Source organism: Felis catus, chromosome F2 (assembly GCF_018350175.1).
Source record: "Felis catus isolate Fca126 chromosome F2, F.catus_Fca126_mat1.0, whole genome shotgun sequence".
NCBI lineage: Eukaryota > Metazoa > Chordata > Mammalia > Carnivora > Felidae > Felis > Felis catus.
In genome coordinates this window covers 63,034,386-63,056,449 of record NC_058385.1, presented here as the reverse complement: position 1 = coordinate 63,056,449, position 22,064 = coordinate 63,034,386, and the positions used below count along the sequence as shown (strand labels likewise).

The 22,064-nt window shown below is 39.3% G+C and overlaps 1 long non-coding RNA gene across 1 annotated transcript; it reads left to right on the top strand.

Annotated features, from left to right (window-relative positions):
* The first annotated feature begins 10,930 nt into the window (after nt 1-10,930).
* On the top strand, nt 10,931-16,453 carry LOC109496184. The gene is made up of 3 exons (XR_002152080.3): nt 10,931-11,031; nt 13,812-13,923; nt 16,395-16,453. It is a non-coding gene; the product is annotated as an uncharacterized LOC109496184 (long non-coding RNA).
* The last annotated feature ends 5,611 nt before the right edge of the window (nt 16,454-22,064 follow it).

Here is a 22,064-nt window from a genome sequence, read left to right as displayed (position 1 = left end):
CACTTTGGAAATGAGACGGATGGTGAGGGGCACTCAGGACCCACATTTGCTACATGCGTCACACTGTCCAAGTTAAATGGAGCTTTTGATTCAATTTTGTCGAGTGCAGTATTTGTTGAAAGCCAGCTATTTCTAAGATGCCTTGATAGTCACAGCTGTTGATTGATGGCTGTTATTCAACCTCATTTTCTGGAGTGCATCCAGAGTAGAAAGGATGACCTGAGAACACTTATTTATACCTGGAGGTTGGGATCGTGAGTGGAGTTTCGTCAGAGGCGTGCTTCAGATGAGTGAATTTTGTGAATACCTATTGTGCTATTCTGTGCCTTTCTCACAACACAACCCCAAATACTTAACTCAGTGGCCGTTCACTGCATATTCAGAGGCTGCCTACCATGAGCCGAGTGCAGCGTGGAGTGGAGGAGATTTGTTGCAGAGCAGTTGAGTCTTCAAAGAATGTACATTCTAGAAGCATGATGAGAAAACAAAGTCAGCAGAAGGGCAGCTACAATACAGCAGAGCCTCAAGCAACTCAGCTTCCGGCCCTGGTTGTTTTCATTTGCTCCTCCTGACTCTGTTTCCCCTTTTCTCAACCCTGCTCTACACCAAGGAGGCCAGTCTGTAAGTACTGCTTGGGGGACACCATTTCCCGCTGGCTCCATGTTGTGCATGGGGACCACCAGAAGGAGACTGAAGAAGTGAACACGGTGAGGTCTGGACATGGGTCCCCAGCATCTTCCCTGGTCTCTCCTTTAGACCCTCTAGGCTGTAGCATTTGGCCTACAGGTACTAGACCTGATAGCACAGTTATCTTTGTGGATTCTTTTACCCTACCCACATCTTGTAAAGGGTCCCCTTATTCATCAGTCCTTAAACTTCTCCCCGTATGTGATGTGTGTTTTCTGTATATTGCAGGCACCTAACTGTACAGTCCCTCCATTCCCACATGAAGTAGAACCTGCGGCTGACCTACAATAAACCTTTGTTGGCTTAAGTCTCTGAAGTGTGGAGGTTAATGTGCAGTGAGGCTGTGCTTAATATAGCCATCAACACAGCTGAACCGGTGTGTGAAGGTCTTAAACACCATCCAAATCTACAGGATTGGAGGAAACCATCCCAAGGGGTATGGCTTCCTCTAAAATACAGTAAGTTCGGGAAGGGAATGAACTATGTTAAGAGGCTTCACGCTTAAAGACCAATTGGACAATTGGTTACTGAACAAAGAATCTGCACCAGAGATGCCCATCACCAATAGTCTTTGAAGACTTAGGCAGTTGGGCACAATTAGACACTAGAAACTTAGGAGATGTTCCTTCTCTTGATCCCCCTTGGGGATCTACTGAATATGATGAGGGGCGCTGGCCTGACATTCTCCCTAGTATAAATAGATGAGTATCTGGAAAATATTTCTCATCTCCCTTTTCTATCATTTTCCTCCAGTGGAGAGTTGAAGCTTATTAGAATATAAAGCAGAATCAAACAGAGGAGTTATACTTTTGCCAGAAACCTGGCCTTAGTCATTTTAGTCCACATGGATATTTACATAAATGTACAAACTATTGAAGTAAAACCATCAGGCTTTGAATTACCTTAGGCATGAGTTCTTATTTATTTTTGGGGTTCATCCTTAGCAAGTAGCTCAGACCCTAACATAAAGGATAGATTCACAGACATTTATTTAATGAATGAGAAATTAATGAGTGAAAGAATAAGAGTACAAAAGTAAATGGTAGTAGCTTTGTATTATGGCACGCTGTTATTGTCTTTCAGAGTCGGCCATGCATTCTTTTAGATGGTGGCAAATATCAATGCTGTGGGAGTTTAATTCTTTTGTTTTAAAACTGCTGAAAGTTATACAGACTCACCTTTTGCATGCATGTATATTACATATTGTATGTATGCATAAATATATACATACACACACTCATATATAGTTTTTAAAAAGGCATGATTGCAAACTAATGAGATAGCTTTCTTTTTATTTTCCCTATTGACACAAATGTGCTACGGACGTAATTGAATTTCAAAGTGTAGCAATTCCACAGATATACTGAGCAATGCCAGGCTGGAAAAGTGAGTGTATAGTTTACCAAGGTGATTAGTGTGAAGGGTAACAACCTTTTGAATGTTTAGTTTCTGGCCTGTTTCTTGAATAAATGTTACCTTACAGTGCCCGGTACTTGGCAAACATTCAATACAAATTAGTTGAATGAAAGTATCATTTCCTTATAATTACACTTCAGTTTTCCCTCCCTCCCTCCCATCTTCTTTTCCTTCTTTCCTTCCTTCCTTCCTTCCTTCCTTCCTTCCTTCCTTCCTCCCTTCCTTCCTTCTCTCACTCTGGATCTCTTCCACAATTCATGGCACACTCTCACTGTTGGTCTATGGAAGATCCTACTTTTAAAAAATATCATTTGACCATTTTCCCATTTTTTTCTGATCCTCACTACTGTCCCCCACCCTTCCCCTGTCTGGCACCTTTTAAAATCTATTTGTATATATTTTTGGATGTATATGTGTCTATAATAATGTAGAGTGTTGTTTGAGGAGGCATATTTTTTCCTATTTTTCACTCAATATTATGTTTTAACATTATATTTTCATGTTCCTGGACACGCTTCTAGCTCATTGCTTTTGACTTGCATGGTATCCCCTTGCATCTAGTGATGGAGACCCAGGGTGCCTTCACCTCCATGCTACAGCTGATATCCTTGGCATGTTCCCTTATGGAACTATGGGTGACTTTTGTCTCTGGGGAGTGTACCGGCAAATGAGACCGCAAATTTAATTCCACTGTGTTATCAGATTTCTCTTCAAAAAAGCGACATTAGAATATGCCCTATCAAATAGTGTGCAAGAGTCTGTGTTTCTTTTCTTCAGGTCCATAGTGTCGTTGGGTATTTTCCAACTTTCTCATTTTTACCACCGTGGCGGATACAAAGTGGTTGCCGTGATCATTTTAAGTTACATTACTCATATGGTCAGTGGGCTGGGGCATCTCTTCATATGCTTGTGGTTCATCTGGAAATCGCCTTCAGAATACTGCCTAATCCTGTTTTTGCCTCTTTTTATCTTGTTTGGTTCCATGCCTACTATCTTGTTGATTTGCTGGAGTTCCTTATACATTCTAATTTTTGTTCCTAACAATCTGGATCTATATTTATTCTTTTCTAAGTGATTCGTTCCTGTGACCTGTTGTTATTTTCTAGACTATTTAGCTAGTTTGAGATAAATGGTGCTAATTAACAACACATTAGAATAATTTTAATGATTCAAAGCCAAAAATTCATCCTTTTTTTAATATATATATTTTTTACATTTTATTTATTTTTGATAGACAGAGAGAGACAGAACACAAGTGGGGGAGGGGCAGAGAGAGACGGAGTCGCAGAATCTGAAGCAGGCGACAGGCTCCGAGCTGTCAGCACAGAGCCCGACGCGGGGCTTGAACTCACAAACCGCAAGATCATGACCTAAGCCCAAGCCAGACGCTTAACCGACTGAGCCACCCAGGTGCCCCTAATATTCATCCTTCTTAATACTTGTTCCCAATAAGCTTATTCTGTAGGTAACTTCTGCCATTGCCACAGATGTCTGTCTGATCTAGAGCTCACCGACTTCTGTTTTCTATTAAAGATCTCATCAAGGCTACCAACAAACTTGGGAGTGGCCAGGAGGTGAATCTTTCAGTCATAAAGATTGAGGGCTAAAACACTAAATAAACCATAATATCTAAAGCAAATAATCACAGTGTTGTTTAAATTTAGATTATTCTGTCTGTTGACATGTGTTTTTTTCTTAGCACTGTATATTAAAAACCACATTTTTTCCCCCAAAATAAGATTACATCTGAAGAGACTGGTAATATGCAAAGAAATTCCTTCCCAGAGTACTTCATCCTTATGTACCAGGTAGACTGAGAATTAAAGATTAACCTGATTGTAGCAATACACTGGGATCATCTTTACATAAGGAATGATGCGACTGCCTCGTGAAGGAGGTACCAGTGGAGCAGCGATTTCATACACTTCTTTCCTATGTTTCTTCAACAACCAACAGAATGTTCTAAGTTCAGTACCCTTGCCTGCATATAGCAATGCTCTGGAAGAGCTGACTTACCAATTTAGTTAACATAGATAATATGTGAACCCAACAGTCAGTTTCTTAAACTAAACTTCCAGTCCCTTATCATCTGGCTTCTAATTCCATCTTTGGATTTTATGCTTTACAACCTTCCTACACATTCCAGACTGAACTGGACACTTCACAATTCCCTGAACTCTCCAACACATTCTCACTTTCATGCTCTTGACCCTCTTCTGGTCAAGAGCTGGTACCTCCTGCTGAAATCCTCCCCATCCTCGAGGCTCAAAAAGAGGCCATGCCTCCACGATGTCGTCACACACCTATCACTAGATGTGACCTCACTTTTCTGTTAAACACCATGGCATTTATTTATTTATTTATTTATGAGAGAGTGTGCACACAAGTGGGGGAGGGGGAGAGAGAGAATCTCAAACAGGCTCCACACCTAGCACAGAGCCCAATGTGGGGCTCCATCTCATGACCCACCATGAGATTATGACCTGAGCCAAAGTCAGGAGTCACACACTTAACCAACTGAGCCACCCAGGTGTCCCCAAATACCATGGCATTTAAAACATGCATCTTATATGGCTCTTTTAAAATAATCTATTTCTGGGGCACCTGGGTGGCTCCGTCCATTTGGGCATCTGACTTTGGCTCAGGTCATGATCTCACAGCATGTGAGTTCAAGCCCCATGTCAGGCTCTGTGCTGACAACTCAGAGAGTGGAGCCTGCTTAGGATTCTGTGTCTCCCTCTCTCTCTGCCCCTCCCCTGCACACACTCTGTCTCTCTCCCTCTCTCTCTCCTTCAAAAATAAATAAACATTAAAAAAATAAATAAAATAATCGATTTCCTGGAATTCTGCATACTGGGATATTTGAATTTGTTCACAGATGAGAATGTTAACTCTGCAGAACAAAGCTCGGGTCTTGTTGATGTCTATCCTAATGGTGCCTGGCATGGTGCTGCTTATAAACTGAGTGTTCAAGTAATAATTACTGAATATTAAATGAATGTGCAGGAGATCAATGAACTGTTAAAAATATGGCACAGAGGATGAGGAAGAAATTGTCTCATATTTGCAGTGGACGAAGGATATGTGGCAGTAATATCTCTGAAGCCTGGGAAAAGCCAAGACAAGCCTTCTCGATTTACAGCCCTACTCCACCATTTGGAAGACTGTTGTTCTTGACCATGGGCTCAAACACTTTAATCCTTATTTTCTCATTTGTATAATAGCAATAATAATATCACCCACCCAAAGTAATTTTGTTTAGGATTAAATAAGATAATTTATATGAAAGACTTTTCCTGAATGTCCATATACTCATTATCTGTTGGTTGGGGTAAGTATTGTTTTTGTTAGGATCTTCATGTGGGTACAGATTTTATTTAAAATTGTGTTGGTTGTAGGTGGTATTTTGCCTGCCTAAATGACAGTCAGTGATGAGAAATATGTAACCAAAAAATATTAGAAGGTAAAATTAAAACTTAGTCAATGTAATTGGAGAAGTTTTTTGTTAAAACAGAATGTACCTAAGTTCAAGAATCAAATTACAAGATTCTTCTTATATAAGAGTCATTTCTTTGTATATTACTATTCAATTGAGCAATATTTTTTCATCCAAGAGCTCCTTTAATAACCAAATTGACTTTTTAGATTTGGTTGGAAATGTAGGCTTTGGAAATTAGGTAGAAAAAAACTTTCTAATTTCATCTCAATTTTCCAGGACATGCTCTTTCACAATTTTATCATAAATTAAATATAAGCTTGAACAAACATGAAATGTAGTGTCAAAGCAAATTAATTCTATTGGATATCAGTGCTCAGATCAGTGAGCACATTCCCAGATTGATTTCCCAGTTCTCTGATGAATGTGTAAAGGGAGTAGAAAAGAAAGAGAAAGACATGAGTTAACCTCAAGCTTGCAGTTTCAGCATAAGAGCATGGAGGAGTGAGATTCGTATTTTGAGCTTCAGAACCAGACAGATGGACTGAAATCCTGTCTTGCTCAGTCATTCGCTGCATGCGTCTTTCAGGCTTTCAGATGGTTCCTTCATTTACAATATGGGAGAGATGTTAGCTACATTATGAATCTGTTGTCTGAGTGGCTTGTGATTTATGCCAAGTGCTCACATCACAAAATTATCTTAATAATTAATGTAAAATTTTGAGCTCAAAAATGCACTAAAGTACATCCACGACACTGTGAATTTGAGGGGAGGGATGAATCTTTGCATGCCCCATGCCAACCACAAGGCCCGTACATAGTGGGTGAGTGTTAAATATAATCAGATGAAAAGAAAGACTTCAACCTCATTCTGTGAATACAGAGTAAATATCCTATAATTTTCATGCTCTGTATGTATAGACATCTCTTGTCAATTCTTCTTTGGGATGCAATGGCATTTGGCAGGAACTCAAGATCCAGGAGTTCTCCAATAGCTGGTTAACGCCTCCGTTGATTCAAGAATGCATTCTACCAAAGGGATACTCTAGGAAAAATCGTTCTGTTTATTTTTTAAAGACTTTTCACCAAATCCCAATAGAGTTTTCTTATCGTATAATGCTGTGAGAAAGCCTTTAGCAGGGACTATAGTCAGCAGGACAGCTGGTCTCCTTGGCCTCATTTTTCTAGGTCTACACCCTAATCTCAACTTTCCATCTTAATACCACGATGGTGAATAAAGTAGATCCCAAAGAAAAGAAAGTAGAGCAATTATTTATTTATACTTCTTGTACTAATAATAAAGTAACATGGCCTGAATTGTCCTTGGACTTGATCCCTGCACAGCAATAAATCTCTTGTGAGGGCTCATGTAAAGATGAGCCCTGAACACCAATCACTACTTTCTCATAATTTCCACCATCAATTGAATCTGCACCAGCCCCACTGCATTTTTTTCTTTTCCAATTGAATGTACACAGGTCTCTAGTTGCAGCTTAGCCCTTGCTAATTATGTCATCTTGAAGCAGCTATTTATTATCACTGAGTATTAATTTGTTTATATGGGAAAGGAGTTATCTCACTTCAGGGCTGTTCGAGGGAGAAAATAAAAGATTGTAGAAGAAATTTCTGGAAATTGGCTGGTACTCAAGAAGTATTAATTCTCCAACAAAGCTTTTTTTTTCAGATTCATTTGCTTTTCCTATTCATTAGTCACCTTGACTTTAAGAAAGATTGCACATAAACAAAAGGCAGAGATTAATAGGGAAAATAGGAAAACCAAAGAGCAAAAGATAATATGCCAACTGGGTATTTACCCCAATAAACAGTCATTGCCTTGTCAAGTCATTCACCCCTCCTCCTTCTGGAAGTTGTTTCTCTGCACTCTCTCCTTTTGGGAAATGGTATTTCTCCCACTGAAGCCATCTGTTTTGAATGGGAGCTGTCACTTGTTGTATATCCCAGCAACACTTAATGATCTGAGGTGAGTAAATAAATCCAGAGTAACACCACTTACTGCCTGACCTTAGCTGCTTGTTCTGGGAGTGAACCCTTCCGTCAAACTGGACAAAGTACACATCTTCTCCCTGGTTTTTAATTTGAGAAAAAGAGACAGCAGAAGCCAGCCATTTTCTGGTGATGACTCTGGAAGACTGAAGACGGAGGTGCTGCCAGATTTTGTGTTTCCTGCTGGTGGGAAAACCTTTCCTAAGAAAATGAAGCCAACATGTGGATACAAGACATGTAGTACATTCTGGAGACACTGGAGTTTCTATTCCCAGTTGGTCCCTGGGCCATATTTGCTCTTTTTGTGGTTATACGTCTTCCAATAAATTTCCATTTTTTGGCTCAACTAGTTTTGTGTTGGCTTGCTGCCACTTTCAACTAGAAATAAACCTGACTTAGGCAATTATTTTTCAAAACTCAAGACTCCATAAACTTTCACTCCAGGGCCAACAGGAGATTCTAGGATCTGCCCAGATAGGAGAACTTGAAGCTGGGGCTGACTGAGGAGTGGATGTTGCCCTTGCTGGCTCTAAGCAAGACTAAGTTGTAAGGGACCCAAGGTGGGGACAAAGGAGAGGCTGGGGACTAAGAGGCCATCCTCATGAATCTTCTAATCCTTATGAGCTCAGTCACATAATAAGTAACAAGAATAACAAACATAGAATCAAAGGAGGGGAGGTGTGTCAAAATCCAGAATCTGTGACAGGTCATAGTCAAATGGAACAAACAGGCTAGAATGGGTAGTTAAGAGTCAGTATCTATCATACAGATGACAGTGTTTGGGGACTGACACAAAAAGGCCAGTACTTCAGTTAAAGGGTGACTGTGACTCTGCTTGCAGAAGGAACCCCATTAATTATTAAATGAGTAATAGTGTTTTAATTCTTTACTTATATTGTCTGTTAGTCCCACATAGCTACTTTTTCCTAGTTCACATTAAAACAAAATCCTAGTGGAGTATATGCCCACTTTCACAATACTAGGCTTATAAAAATCCAAATTTACAAGACCATTATTTTTCTACAGTGAAGGACTCTTTATTCTACAAAAAAAAATTATCACAGCATTTCTTTAAATAATAACCTGTTTCCAATATGAGTCAATTTGTATGTAACATATTTGGATACATCTCTTACATGAAGAAAAACAAACCTATAAGCATAAGTAAATTGTACAATGTATTTAAATTTGCAAGGTTTTAAGCCTGCTGTCGATGACATGTAGGAGTTCAGAGGTTGGACATAAATGCATCTCATTCCAGATGAGTCATATTTACTTTACTATTTTAACATTTCTGAGATGTTCTCTCTATGTTGATTCATTCATGCTACAATCAGGAAGAAAATGTTGTAAGGTCTTTAGAACTCAACATCCAAGGTCATAAATTCGCTAATACCATGGCAAGGACTATTGAATGGAGAATCATAACCATCATCTCTTAGATGAGTAGTCTTTTAGAACAGAGAGCACTTTCGCATTTATGATCTTATATGAGCCTCATTGTGGTCCTTTGAAGCAGGTATTATAGCCTTTTTAAGGATGATAAAATTGAGACTGTAACATTAAATGACTTGCCCAAGATTATACATGAGAGTAGTACATGGGAGAGCCAGGATTCATATCCATTTCTTGTGACTATTTCCTTTTCCAGTACAATACAGCTGCTTCACAGCAAAATACCGTCCTTGTCCTTGAATGAGCTGTCTGGGATATCTTACAAATGACAGTAACAACTTCCTCTTAAGGCAGTTTCCTGTTTTCCAAGCATGATACTGCATAATTGGCCCAGGAATGAACTTCTTGATAGTTGCTCAGAAGTCAGAGCATGAAATGGATTCAAGCAGTTTCTCAATTACTTGGCACCCAACTTTTCTTGGCTATGATCTTGCTGTCAGATAACTGATAGATATGCCCGATTTCTATCTGGTAAATTGACTACTGCTATTTGTCTGTGTTAAACTGATTTAGCGAAACATGTTTATTCTAAAACCAGCTGAAGTATATACTAAAGTGGAGTAAAACTTTGGTGGTTAATTTTGCATGAATAAGTCGGAGAATCATTTTTTAAAAATTGAATCCATATTTAAATATTTGAATTTTATTGCATTTTTAAAGGCTTTATTACATTTTTAGAGGTTTATATATTCACCATGAACATATATTTTTTGAGTGTGAGAAATACATAGTCATCATTTGTATGGCAATGTGTTTGCTTTATTGAGCAAATCCCCAGCTAAATACTCATTAGAGGCTAGGGACAATAACATAGGATAATGAGATTGCTTTGTTTTAATTGACGGATAGGTTTGTAGAAGGACAAAATATTACAACCATGTTAGAAATAAGACACCTTTAGGGATTCATCAAAAGTATTAGGGAAAGTTAGAATGTGCTTACAATTATAGGCAAGCAAAAACTTGAGAAATAGAGAAACTGTGATTAGCTAGGTTGTTTAATAAATAATTAGAAAAAAATTAACCTTCTCTAGTGAACTAATTCCACCACATCACTTACTGTCCTCAAATGGGAAGTTTTAATTATGTAATAAAACTCTGTTTGTATGAGGGAATGAATATTACTAGCCTTAACATGTTCTCATTATGGTTTTACATACACATCTACATATTTTAAAAAATAAAAGGAAGAACTTAATCACTTCACACTAGAGAATTTTGAGGGGACAGAGAATTAAGTAGCTGTTATTCTGCTTTAAAATCTGTAACAACTCTATCATATTAATGTTGGTGACATTCAGAGAGCCCCTTAGTGGGCATGTTCAGTCTTCAGCTAATTTGAATCTGTGAAAAGGTAAAAGTTTGTCTGAAGAATCCTATTGTTTCCATGGTTGCTTCCGTCTTAAAATCATTATCTGGTAAGGTTATCTGCTGAGCCCTTTTCCTTCAAATATGTATGCAAAAGACGTTCGATTTAGTACTCCATTTATATGTGTTATTTACAGCACAAATCTTACAGCAAGGATTTCATGCTTGGAAAAGCCCTCTTGAAATGACTGCACGTTTTGCTTAATTTACAGTGTTGCAATCTGCAGCCAGTTTTTCAAATAAATGCCACATTAACAGGGTAATTATTTACATACGGGCTTCATCTTACAGTAGGAGAACCCAGGCCTTCCACATATTGTATCAGACACTCTGACCATGTCACATAATTAAGTCAATAAAACATTATACCTAGACGTGCTTGCAGCATAGGTATTTATACAAACTCTTCCCAGACACTTGGCCCATATTCATGGCCTTAGGGAGAGTGCTCTCAAGGGAAGCCAACCAGTTTTGGCCCTTCATCCTGACTTGGAATGAGATTTTTGTGGGTTAGATTCCAAATGTTATTGAAGTTGCCTAGCTACCATGTCTCAGTAGAAGAAACAGAACGAAGACAGCAATTGGTCATGTAGCCAATTGCCAGAGCCTTTCTTGACACCTGGGTGGTAGGGAGCTTTCCATTTTCACCTACCAGATCTCCTCTGAGTAAGACTGACTGTGGGCAAGGGCTAGGGTGGATATTCCCCCTTTGCTCCTGATTCACATTAAGTTGTAGAAGCTTTCAGGCCCTTGTGACCTGGGAGAAAAGTTAAAAGTCAGGGAACATGTATTGTGGAGCCCTGATTGTGTGTCAGGATAGGATGGAGAGGTACATAATGCCTGTTCTGAGGGAGCGGTGATGCTGGAGGAAACTTCCCCGAGGAAGAGATCATCAATCTGGAGCAGGAAGAGTGTGCTGACACAGAAAAGAGCAAGAGACCTGTAGGCAGGAGCCAGTGCCCGTGTGACTCAAGGAAAAGACTATCGTGCGTTCAAGGCTCTTGGGCATGCTTACCGGGGCTGAAAACAAGATGATCACCTAAGAGGAGCAAGAATTTTGGGCCGATCCTTGCAAGGTCTTAAAAGAATTATGAAGAATCTTAGACTTTCTTCTAAACACAATAGGGAATTATTACAGGGCCTTCGCGGAGGAGCTCTATGAGTCACAGTTATGGTTTTCAAGAGAACCTACTGGCTCCTATAAAGAAAATGGATCAGCGCTGGCATGAGTGAGGCGGTATTGGATGCAGGAGACCAACAGGAAGCTATTATGTTTTTATTCTACTATTCCAGACAGAAGATGGTGGAGACATGTACTAGGATAATGCCACCAGAGATGGAGGGGATGAGGGACCCAGGGGGCATTTTAGAGGTACAACTGGCAGGACTGGATGTCTGGTTTGGCAAGTGATAAAGGGGAAGTAGGGGTCAAGGACAAAGACATATTCTCATGAATGCCCATGAGAAGCAGAGGAGGAGCAGGAATCCTTCTTTGGGAAGGTAGAGTTCCAGATACTTGTGAGAAATGCGAATCTTAAGTGATCGCTGGTTTTCACTGGCCCTCCCCGATTCACGGCTGAGAGGTCTATTGGCTCGTCTAGATCTCTGATGCAGCTGTATTTATGTTCATTGCGTTTGCTGTTTCTTTTTCTGGTTAATTTATGGATATAATAATAGGATCTAGGGGGAAAATAAACCTTTTCTCTTTTTTCTTCCTCTATAATTTTCCCCCTAATTTCTCTTTTGAGGCCATCCAGAAAGGCTATGAAATAGAAAGCAGAAGACTGTGAGGGTATGTGGATTGTTGTTGGTATTTGGGGAAGTTTTAATTTATGGGGAGTCTACCAATGATTGCTAAAATCGCCTTAAACCCACCACTCCCAAGACTTAAATGAAAAAACTCATGATAGTTCAGTATAATATCTCTGCCAGGAGATTTCTAATAACTATCATTTGTGCTAATAGAAAATGCATGATCTCTCATTACAGAGTTTGTGGGAAGGTAATAATTGCTCTATTGCCTAGACAAGAGGAGGAGTCCTAACCAGTAATGGCAGGGAAGAAAAACAGGAAGAAGCACCCATTTCCCCTGCCTGTTACTCTCAGAATAGTTTTTGTTAAGTCTATTCAAAATTCCTACCTGAGTTTTGGAATCCACATTAGTTAGTAATTTCAATCACTCACAATAAGACGTTTATGAAAAACATGGAGCATAAAGCCCCCTTTAGATGAATTCCAACTAAGAAATGCAGAAAGAATGGTAAAATTAGAGAAATCACAATTTTATAATTCCTAATCAGGCAGAAGGGCCTTTAGGGCTCCCATTTATGACTTATCCCCTTAGATCTTGTAGAGTCCCATGGCTAGTAATAACACGGGCAACCGAGCATAGCAATATGTTTCTGAAGTCGCCATTTTCTACCTGTGGGACCACATGGGGAATTTACATAGCCAGAATACGTTTGTTTTCTCATCTGTAAAATGGTGCCATTAATCACATCTGTCTCTCACCAAGGATGAAATGCTATAAGACATAGTGTTTAACCTTCGTTAACAAGAAGTCTCTAAGTACCTACTTTGTAACAGGCACGAATTTAACACTCAGTTTGTTGTAGACATTGCTCCAGGTGCTAAAAATAAAAAGTGGTTGGGGCGCCTGGGTGGCTCAGTTGGTTGAGCGTCCGACTTCAGCTCAGGTCATGATCTCGCGGTCCATGAGTTCGAGCCCCGTGTCAGTCTCTGGGCTGATGGCTCAGAGCCTGGAGCCTGCTTCCGATTCTGTGTCTCCCTCTCTCTCTGCCCCTCCCCCGTTCATGCTCTGTCTCTCTCTGTCTCAAAAATAAATAAATGTTAAAAATTTTTTTTTTTCAAAAGTGGACAAGACACCCCAGCCTCAAGCTTCATAAAACTTACGTGTTTGTGGTGGGAAGGCACCAAACACGGTGTAGAGACCAATAAGGAAACAATTACAAGTCATAATAAATGCTGGAAGGAAAGTAACTATCTCATTCTGGGTGGTCAGGGAAGGCATCTCTGAGGAGGTGACATTTTAACAATGCAAAAAGAGGGGATAATGTGGGTGGGGGAAGGAATATTTGTGTCAAGACTCTAAAAAGCTGTGGCTTCTTTGTGGAATCTGCTCTAGATTGAATGTTTGTGCCCACACCCCCAATTCATTTGTTAAAATCTAAGCCACAATGTGATGGTATTAGGAAGCAGAGTCTTTGGGAGATGAATAGGTATATGAGGATGAAACTCTCATCTATAGGATTGTGCCTTTATTAAAGAGCTCCCTTGACCTTTCTGTCACATGAGACACTGTCTATGAACCAGGAAGTGGGCCCTCACCAGACACGGGACCTTGATCTTGGACTTTCCAGCCTTCTGAACTATAAGAAATAAATTTGTGTTTATATGTTACACAGTTCATGGTGTTTTTGTTATAGCAGCGTGAACGGACTAAGACAATCCGTGGAGATAAAGCCAGCGCTGTGTCAAGGAGCAGGAGAAAATGAGCCTGAAGTCAGAGCCAGAGCCTGATCATTCCAGGTATTATAGGTAAGGTTAGAAATTAGGATTTTTTTCCCAAGAGTGACAGGAAAACAGAGCATTGCTTTGAGAGAGATAAGTTGAGTGACCCGGTGTATGTTTTAAGCACACCTTTAATGCTTTACGGACTCAGAGTGGGTAAGAGTGGAGACTGCACAGTCAGGAGACTGTCGTGCTGATCCGTGAAAGAAGCAATGGCGGCCGGTCTAAGGTGGCAGGAGTGGAGAGGGAGAGAAAGACAGGGATTCCAGATGCACTTGTGACAGAATAAAGAGGACTGGATGGCAATTGGTGCAAGGAAATAGAGAGGAGAAAGTGGGAATCAGGATGGGGACCTGGGCTTCTGGCTAATTCACTGGGTGGGTGGCCATGCCATTTACAGGGCTGAGGAGAGAATAGGACCAGGGAGGAAATGGCCAGATCAAATCAGCAGTTCTTTCCAAGAAATGCTAAATGTGAGCCATCTAGGAGAAAATCGAGGACAGAAACTTAATCCCAGCATGGGAACAAATCAGTGTCATTCATTATTATTAATAATAACCTTACTATCTTTAGTGAATGGAACTGTTGCTTGGAGTATTTCCTTAGTAATTCTTCCTTGTGAACCTCAGATAATTACAAGTAACTATTCAGATATTTGGGGATTCTATTTTGGCAAAATGTAATTTTATCACGATTAAATTCAGTGTACTAAATGATGTCAGGATTTGTGAACTTTTGAAAACGATAATTTTAAACACCGCACAAATAGAAAAAAAATAAGAACATTAAATCCCGAGTGGCCACATTGAAATGGAGACCTCGCTTCCTTCAGTCAATAAAATCAGTCAGTAAAACTGTGCAGTTTTGAAAGCCAATGATAGCTCACCAATTTTTATTGTAGTTACATGAAAGGACAATATACATTCTTGGATTGAGTTAATGTGTTTGTTTTATGCTTCAAATTACCTTAACAGCAGCATTCTTGAAAAAGCAAATGGTATAATACCTTTCCTTCAAATCCTGGAACGTTTAATCTACATCGCTACAAAAACAGATGTTCATTCACACTGTCACTTAAAAATATAGATACAAGGCCCCAGAGGGAGGTGATTGGAAGTTACTGTTCCCTCAGCAATTATAAATTGCTTGCGTTCAGCTGACATTTCTTGTTTAACTGAGACCCATATGATTTGAAGGCTTGCAACTTGTTATCATTTGAAAAGTATCAGGCACCTTGTTATCGTTTGAAAAGTATTACTGATTTTTCAAATAAAGAGATAAATAAAACATTCTGTTCATTACGTGTGTTACGTTGACAAACAATCAAATGCTTGGTTGGAGCGAAAGTTTATATACTATTCGTAGCAGAGCACTAGACACAGCTGAGCAAAACCATTGAGCGCTTTTTAAATTAAACTAACGAATCTGGTCACGTGTGAGCAGGGTGGCCCTGTGCCCTAGCCCACTCAGGACTGAGGGAGTTTCAGCACAGAGACTGTTTTTAAATTGGGACTTTCTTGAGCAACCTGAACAAGTTGTTCACACCCTAAAGAGTCTGGTTAATTATGGCCCTTGAGTTGGGCGAGGAGGAGTGTTATTTTTACATATGTGTATTTTTTTTTAGTTTGTGAGACCCTCCCCCCAAATCACTAAAAATTGAATCTGTTGATTTTGAGATTAAAAAAAAAAATAGATCTTTAGGGGGTGCCTGGGTGGCTCAGTCGGTTAAGCATCTGACTTCAGCCCAGGTCATGATCTCATGGCCCGTGAGTTCGGGCCCAGCGTCGGACTCTGTGCTGCCAGTTCAGAGCCTGGAGCCTGGTTCGAATTCTGTGTCTCCCCCTCTCTCTGCCCCTCCCCTGGTCACACTCTGTCTCTCAGACAATGGATAAATGTTAAAAAAAAATTAAAATAAAAAGATAGATCTTTAAAAATATACAAAATTTTATTTGCGTGTTTCAACATAGGGGTTGGGTCTTACCCTATTTTATTTATTTTTTTTATTTGAGAGAGAGAATATGAGCTGGAAGGGGGGCAGAGGGAGAGAGTGAGAGAATATTAAGCATGTTCCATGCTCAGGGCAGAGTCTGATGTGGGGCTCCATCCCACAAACCATGAGATCATGACTTTAGCTGAAATTGAGAGTCGGATACTTAACCAACTGAGCCACCCAGGGGCCCCATTCTTACCCTCTTTCTATGCTTGGCATCTCAATAACGCCTGCCATAGGCACTTGATACGTATTTGATTTAACAGGATGTTGATTTGTCAAGAAAATTAAAAGGGAGAGAGATACCACAGTGTAAGAGTTTCCTTTCCTTCCCCAAGGCCCCTAACTCTCAGATTTATATTAAAAAGGGAAAATTACTATAATCCATGCTTTATGAAATTTACCTTGGGGGGAGAGAAATGTGTGAGAAACTTTCAGTTTCCAGACTGACGCAAAAAGTTTTATGAGCCAGAATGCAGCTTGGTAATAAAACCATTCTCTTCATCAGAACTAGAGTTTGTGGGGCGCCCGGGTGGCGCAGTCGGTCGAGCGTCCGACTTCAGCCAGGTCACGATCTCGCGGTCCGGGAGTTCGAGCCCTGCGTCGGGCTCTGGGCTGATGGCTCGGAGCCTGGAGCCTGTTTCCGAGTCTGTGTCTCCCTCTCTCTCTGCCCCTCCCCCGTTCATGCTCTGTCTCTCTCTGTCCCAAAAAATAAATAAACGTTGGAAAAAAAAATTTTTTAAGAACTAGAGTTTGTTATATCGCTGCGACAAAGCCAAATATTAAGCCAAATTTGTCCCTTTTTTTTGCTCTTTAATGAAATAGCTGTTCTTTCATGTATTTTTCAATGTTTAACTGAAGCATTTGACTGGTAGATTTTAAAGAAACTAAAGTTAAAGGAAACATTCTCTTTCTGTTCCTTTTATTTAATTTTTACAAAATAACCCCCAGCAAACCAGTTAGTCTACATTCTTGGTAAAGCATTACCTGTTTCTTAACACGAGGAAGTAAAAATACATAAAATATATATAAAGCAGTGTTGGATCAAGGCCACGTACCTCACTGCTTATGTTGTCATTTGAGACCAAAGATCAGAAACTCCCTTTTGCCACCCACATCCTCTTTTCCAGCCAAGCAATTGATTCAATGGAGATGCTAAGTGCATCTGTGAACACAGGTAAAGTTTCATTGTAAATGGGAAAAGGAGCAAGGCAGAAACGTTAGTGGGTTTCCCTTTCCTGTCGTTTATAAACAGGGATAGGTTAAAGTTACTGAACGAGAACTGGGTGTGGGGGATGCCAAGGGAATAGGCGGTAGGGGTGGGGGTGGGTAGTGCCAGCAAAAGGGGAGGCTTCTGTCACGGGCTTAAACGTCTCAGGAGCAGTGGAATAACAAGTTTTCCCACCATGTCGATTATATCCTCATTTTCACAAAATTGGACAAGTTTCATAATGGCAGATATTCTCAAAATCCTGGAAATGTTTGCATCAATAATAGGTGTTCGTTTTAAAGCAAAAATATACTTAGTAGTAGTTTTTGTGACTGCCTGCCAATGTACATGCAGATACACATCTTTTTGCCCCTTTTATTCAAGAACTCTGCATTTAAAGAGATGTCTGACTTAGGTATCTTGTCTTTGGAGATTATAGTTAAATTCCTGTGAATTGCTACAGCGATTTGGAATGAGTTCAGAGAGATATGAAAAAAAAATTTTTAACGTTTATTTATTTTTGAGACAGAGAGAGACAGAGCATGAATGGGGGAGGGTCAGAGAGAGGGAGACACAGAATCTGAAACAGGCTCCAGGCTCTGAGCTGTCAGCACAGAGCCCGACGCGGGGCTTGAACTCACGGACCACATAAGATCATAACCTGAGCTGAAGTCAGCCGCTTAACCGACTGAGCCACCCAGGCGCCCTGAGTTCAGAGAGATTTGGATGGGTTGTGTCTACCCATAAACTATTAGATTAAACAAATTCCGAAAAGAATAAAAGGAAAATGTACTAGTTTCCTATTGCTTCCCTAAGAAATTCAGCGGCATGGAATAAACTTAAATATGTTATCTGACAGTTCTGAAAGCCAGAATTAGTGAAAACATATGTCTAAGAAATTTGCAAATGCATGACCTAAGATGGTTTTCCCAAAATAGCCCAAACTAAAAACACCCAAAATATCTGTCAGTAGGTAAATGGCTGAACGAATTGTGATGTAGCCATTTACCCTACTGATACATATGACCACATGGATGCGTCTCCCAAACGTTCCACTGATCCAAAGAAGCAGGACAGAAAAGCAGGAATTCATAGGAATTCTGCATGCTTCCATTTATAAGAAGTTTTCCAGAACAGGCAAAATTAACCCGTGGCCGTAGAAATCAGAACAGGGTTTTCCGCAGTTGGAGGTATTGATTGCAAAGGAACCCAAGGAAAGTTTCTGGGGTAAAGGGACTGTTCCATACTTCGATGAGGCTGTTGGGTATATGGGTACCCACATTTGCCAAAACTTATTGAACCACATTTTATTTCTAAAAGGTGTGAATTGTAGTGCATACTAATTTTAGCTTTATAATAAGCAAATAAAAATAATAGCGAACTAAATACATAGCATTATTCTAATTTTATTTTCATGAAAAGTATGTTTTATGTTTTCCACAAATTACTAGAGGTAAATAGATTCATGAATAAGGGTTATCTCCAGTTGGTAAAATCATTGGTACTTTTGCTTCTTTACATTGTCGATGTTGCCTGCAATCTATATTTTGTAAGGAAGTCACTTAATAAATGCCTGCCACCACATACATGTCAGGTCTATGACAAAAGTATTTGTAACTTTTCGTATCCTATTTTATATTTATTTATTTAACTTAGATGTTAGTTATTAATAATATTTATTGTATTATATTTATTTACTTATCTACGTGTATATATTTATAATATATCACATACAATGCTTATTTCATTATATTTGGTTGTTTTTATATTTATCTTAATTTTAAATTATATATTACTTATTTTATTATTTTTATTTTGTTTATTACATTATTTTATACAAGTAATATTTATTGGAAGCCAAACATAATTTTTCAGCATAAACACTGTTTAAAAATTAAAATCAAATTGCGATGCCTGGGTGGCTCAGTCCATTAAGCATACGACTCTTGGTTTTGGCTCAGCTCATGATCTCATAGTTTGTGATTCGGAGCCCCATGTTGGGCTCTACACTGACAGTGCGGAGCCTGCTTGGGATCCTCTCTCTCCTCTGTCTCCTACCCTCCCCTGCCCACACTCTCAATCCTTCTCAAAATAAATAAATAAAACTTAAAAAAAAATTAAAACCAAACAACAAAGAATGTCTTGAAGAAATCAAGACTTGATCCTGAGAAGCATGGCGGAGCTCTTTAAATGTTGGGTAGTTCCAGGGTTTCTGTCATTGGTTCCCTATCTTTTTATCCACTCTATATGCATTTTCGAGTGACCTTAATTATGTTTAATAACTGCCTCACCGCCAAGCTAACAGCTTCCAATGTCTTTTTCTATAGGGCTAATCTCTCTCCTGAGTTTCACTCCTACATATTTATCTACCTTCTGGGTATCTCCAGTTGAATGGCAATTACCTCAAATTCAACACTTTCCTACTGGAAATAATTAACAAACCACTTGCCTAACTCTTTATGCATCTTTAGGACACACACTTGCTCCTCACTTAGCCAGGAACCAAAGGATTCCCCTGGTTTTCCCCTTTACCTTCACTGTGCATCTCATGGGTGCTAAGTTCTGGCCATTGAATCTTCTAGATAGCTCTTGTGTCTGCCTCTTGCTTTTTCTCCTGTTGTCACACAGAACCACAGTTGGGTCTGTCCTTTATTAGCTGGAGCCTGACCCATGTCAGTAACTTGCTGCCTTATTTTTCTGCTCCCACCTCAGCTTTTATAGCTATTGTGTTTGGGCCAGGTGCCAGTGTGCCCTTATCAAATGCAACTTGGCTTCCAAAGAGGACAGAGAGCAGTAAGCAGTGTGGGTGCTAGAATTTGCCGCTTACTATGTGTGACGTGGGCTAGGTAATTAACTTTGACTTCCTCATCTACAGTGAGCAAATAATAATGCTTATATCAAAGTGCAGTAAGGAGCCTTAAATGAAATGATCAATAAAAAGCGCTTTACATGGTGACTAGCTCATTCCAAGAGATCAATAAGTTCTATGTTTTTACCTGTTATTCATTAAAAAAGTGTTTTGTCCATTTTTTATTGGTGGTTTCATTCTGTTTTTATTTTTATTTATTTATTTTGAGAGAGAGAGAGGGAGAGAGAAAGCAATCGAGGTAGTGGGGCAGATAGACGGGGAGAGAGAATCCCAAGCAGGCTCCACACTGTCAGCATGGAGCCCAATGCGGGGCCTGAACCCACGAACCTGTGAAATCATGACCTAAGCTGAAACCAAGAGTCGCACGTTGAACCGACTGAGCCACCCAGGAGCCCCTCACCTGTTCTTCATAAACTTAGCTTGATTCTGTAGTTTAGCATATCTGAAATCTTGGAATAACTTATTGCAATTTGCTATCTTCTGTCTACTCAGTCATTTCTGTCCACTGTCTACAGTACAAAAAGCAAGGCTGAGGTTAAAAAGAATCCGTTGATTAATGGAATGCACTGAAGTGTACGTACTACAAAAACACACCCAAATTCTCTTTTCTTTCTGCAACAGAAGGCATAACCTGACTTCTAACTGAGTGGTCTGTACCTATGTGTACTTCCCAAGTTCTGACTAGGAATGTCTCCTTCTCTTTCTTTCCTTTTTCTTTCCTTCTTTCCTTCTTTCTTTCCTTTTCTGTTTCTGTAGTCATATAAGAAGTTTGCCAAACAGTGAAGGTGACATTGTTTTCCATTTATTTTTTACTACCTATAGAATTAGGCTGTTTCTTTCTCTGTAAAATAGGAATAAAACTGCAATGACCTAGTAGTGCAGTTGTGAGAATTAATTCATGTAAAGCGCATATTCCTGGCACATAGTAAGGACTCTATAAATGTTTATAGATATTATTTATTGCTGCTACTATTACTATTATTATCATATCCTCAACTCGTTCAAACTCTATGGCAATCTAGAGATGGCATCAAAATGGACACATGCACACACACTTAGACAGCAATATTTGTATATATACGTGCATAACACATAAAATACATTAAGGACTTCAGTTCATTTTCTTTGATGTAGTTTGAATTTTCTTTGCAGTAGGAATTTCTCATATTTTCAACAATGATTGAAATGACTTCCATACTGCTTCACCTGTTCAGTTTTGTTCCATTTAACTGATATTTATTGGGCTGAATATTATGTGTCAGGCACTTTTGTGTGGTAATGGGTACCGAGTGGCAGGTGGTATTAATATATCCCTGTTCTTGTGGGGTTTAGAGTCCAATCGTGAATATAAATATTAAACAAGAGATTACAAGTTTGATTAATGTTATGTTTGGGGAGATAAATGGTACTATGGGAAGGTGTGGCTGTCATCCATTGATTTATTGATTTCCAGGCAGTGCATTAACCGAGTTATTTAATTCATTTTGATAATAGTTTCTCAGACTATATATCCTAAACAGGAAACTTTTGCGCTTCTTGCCTATATTATTTTAAAAACAAAACCTTTGAGCAGTGGACTTACCTTGGTAATCAGACATTTAAAAGCTTAGAATAAAATAACAAAAGTTTTGAACCAGGTTACTCGTAAAATTAGAATGTACAAAGTAAGTGAAAGAAATTTAGGCACTAAATCATACTCTGGAGAGATCAGTGCATTTAATGAATGAATAAGTGAATTCAAGAAGTAGAATAGAGGTTTAATTATTACATAATTAAATAATTAACTTAATTAATTAACTAATTAAATTAAATAATTATTTAAAATACATTTTTTTTCAGTGCATACTATTTTGCTGCTAGCTTTTTTCTCATAGCAGTACATCATGACTTTCTATATCCATGAATAGAATCATAGTGGGTTTTTTGTTTTGCTTTTTTATTTATTTTTGAGAGACAGAGAGAGACAGAGCGTGAGCAGGTGGAGGGGCAGAGAGAGAGGGAGACACAGAATCTGAAGCAGGCTCCGGGCTCTGAGCTGTCAACACAGAGCCTGACGCAGGGCTTAAACCCAAGAACCGTGAGGTCATGACCTAAGCTGA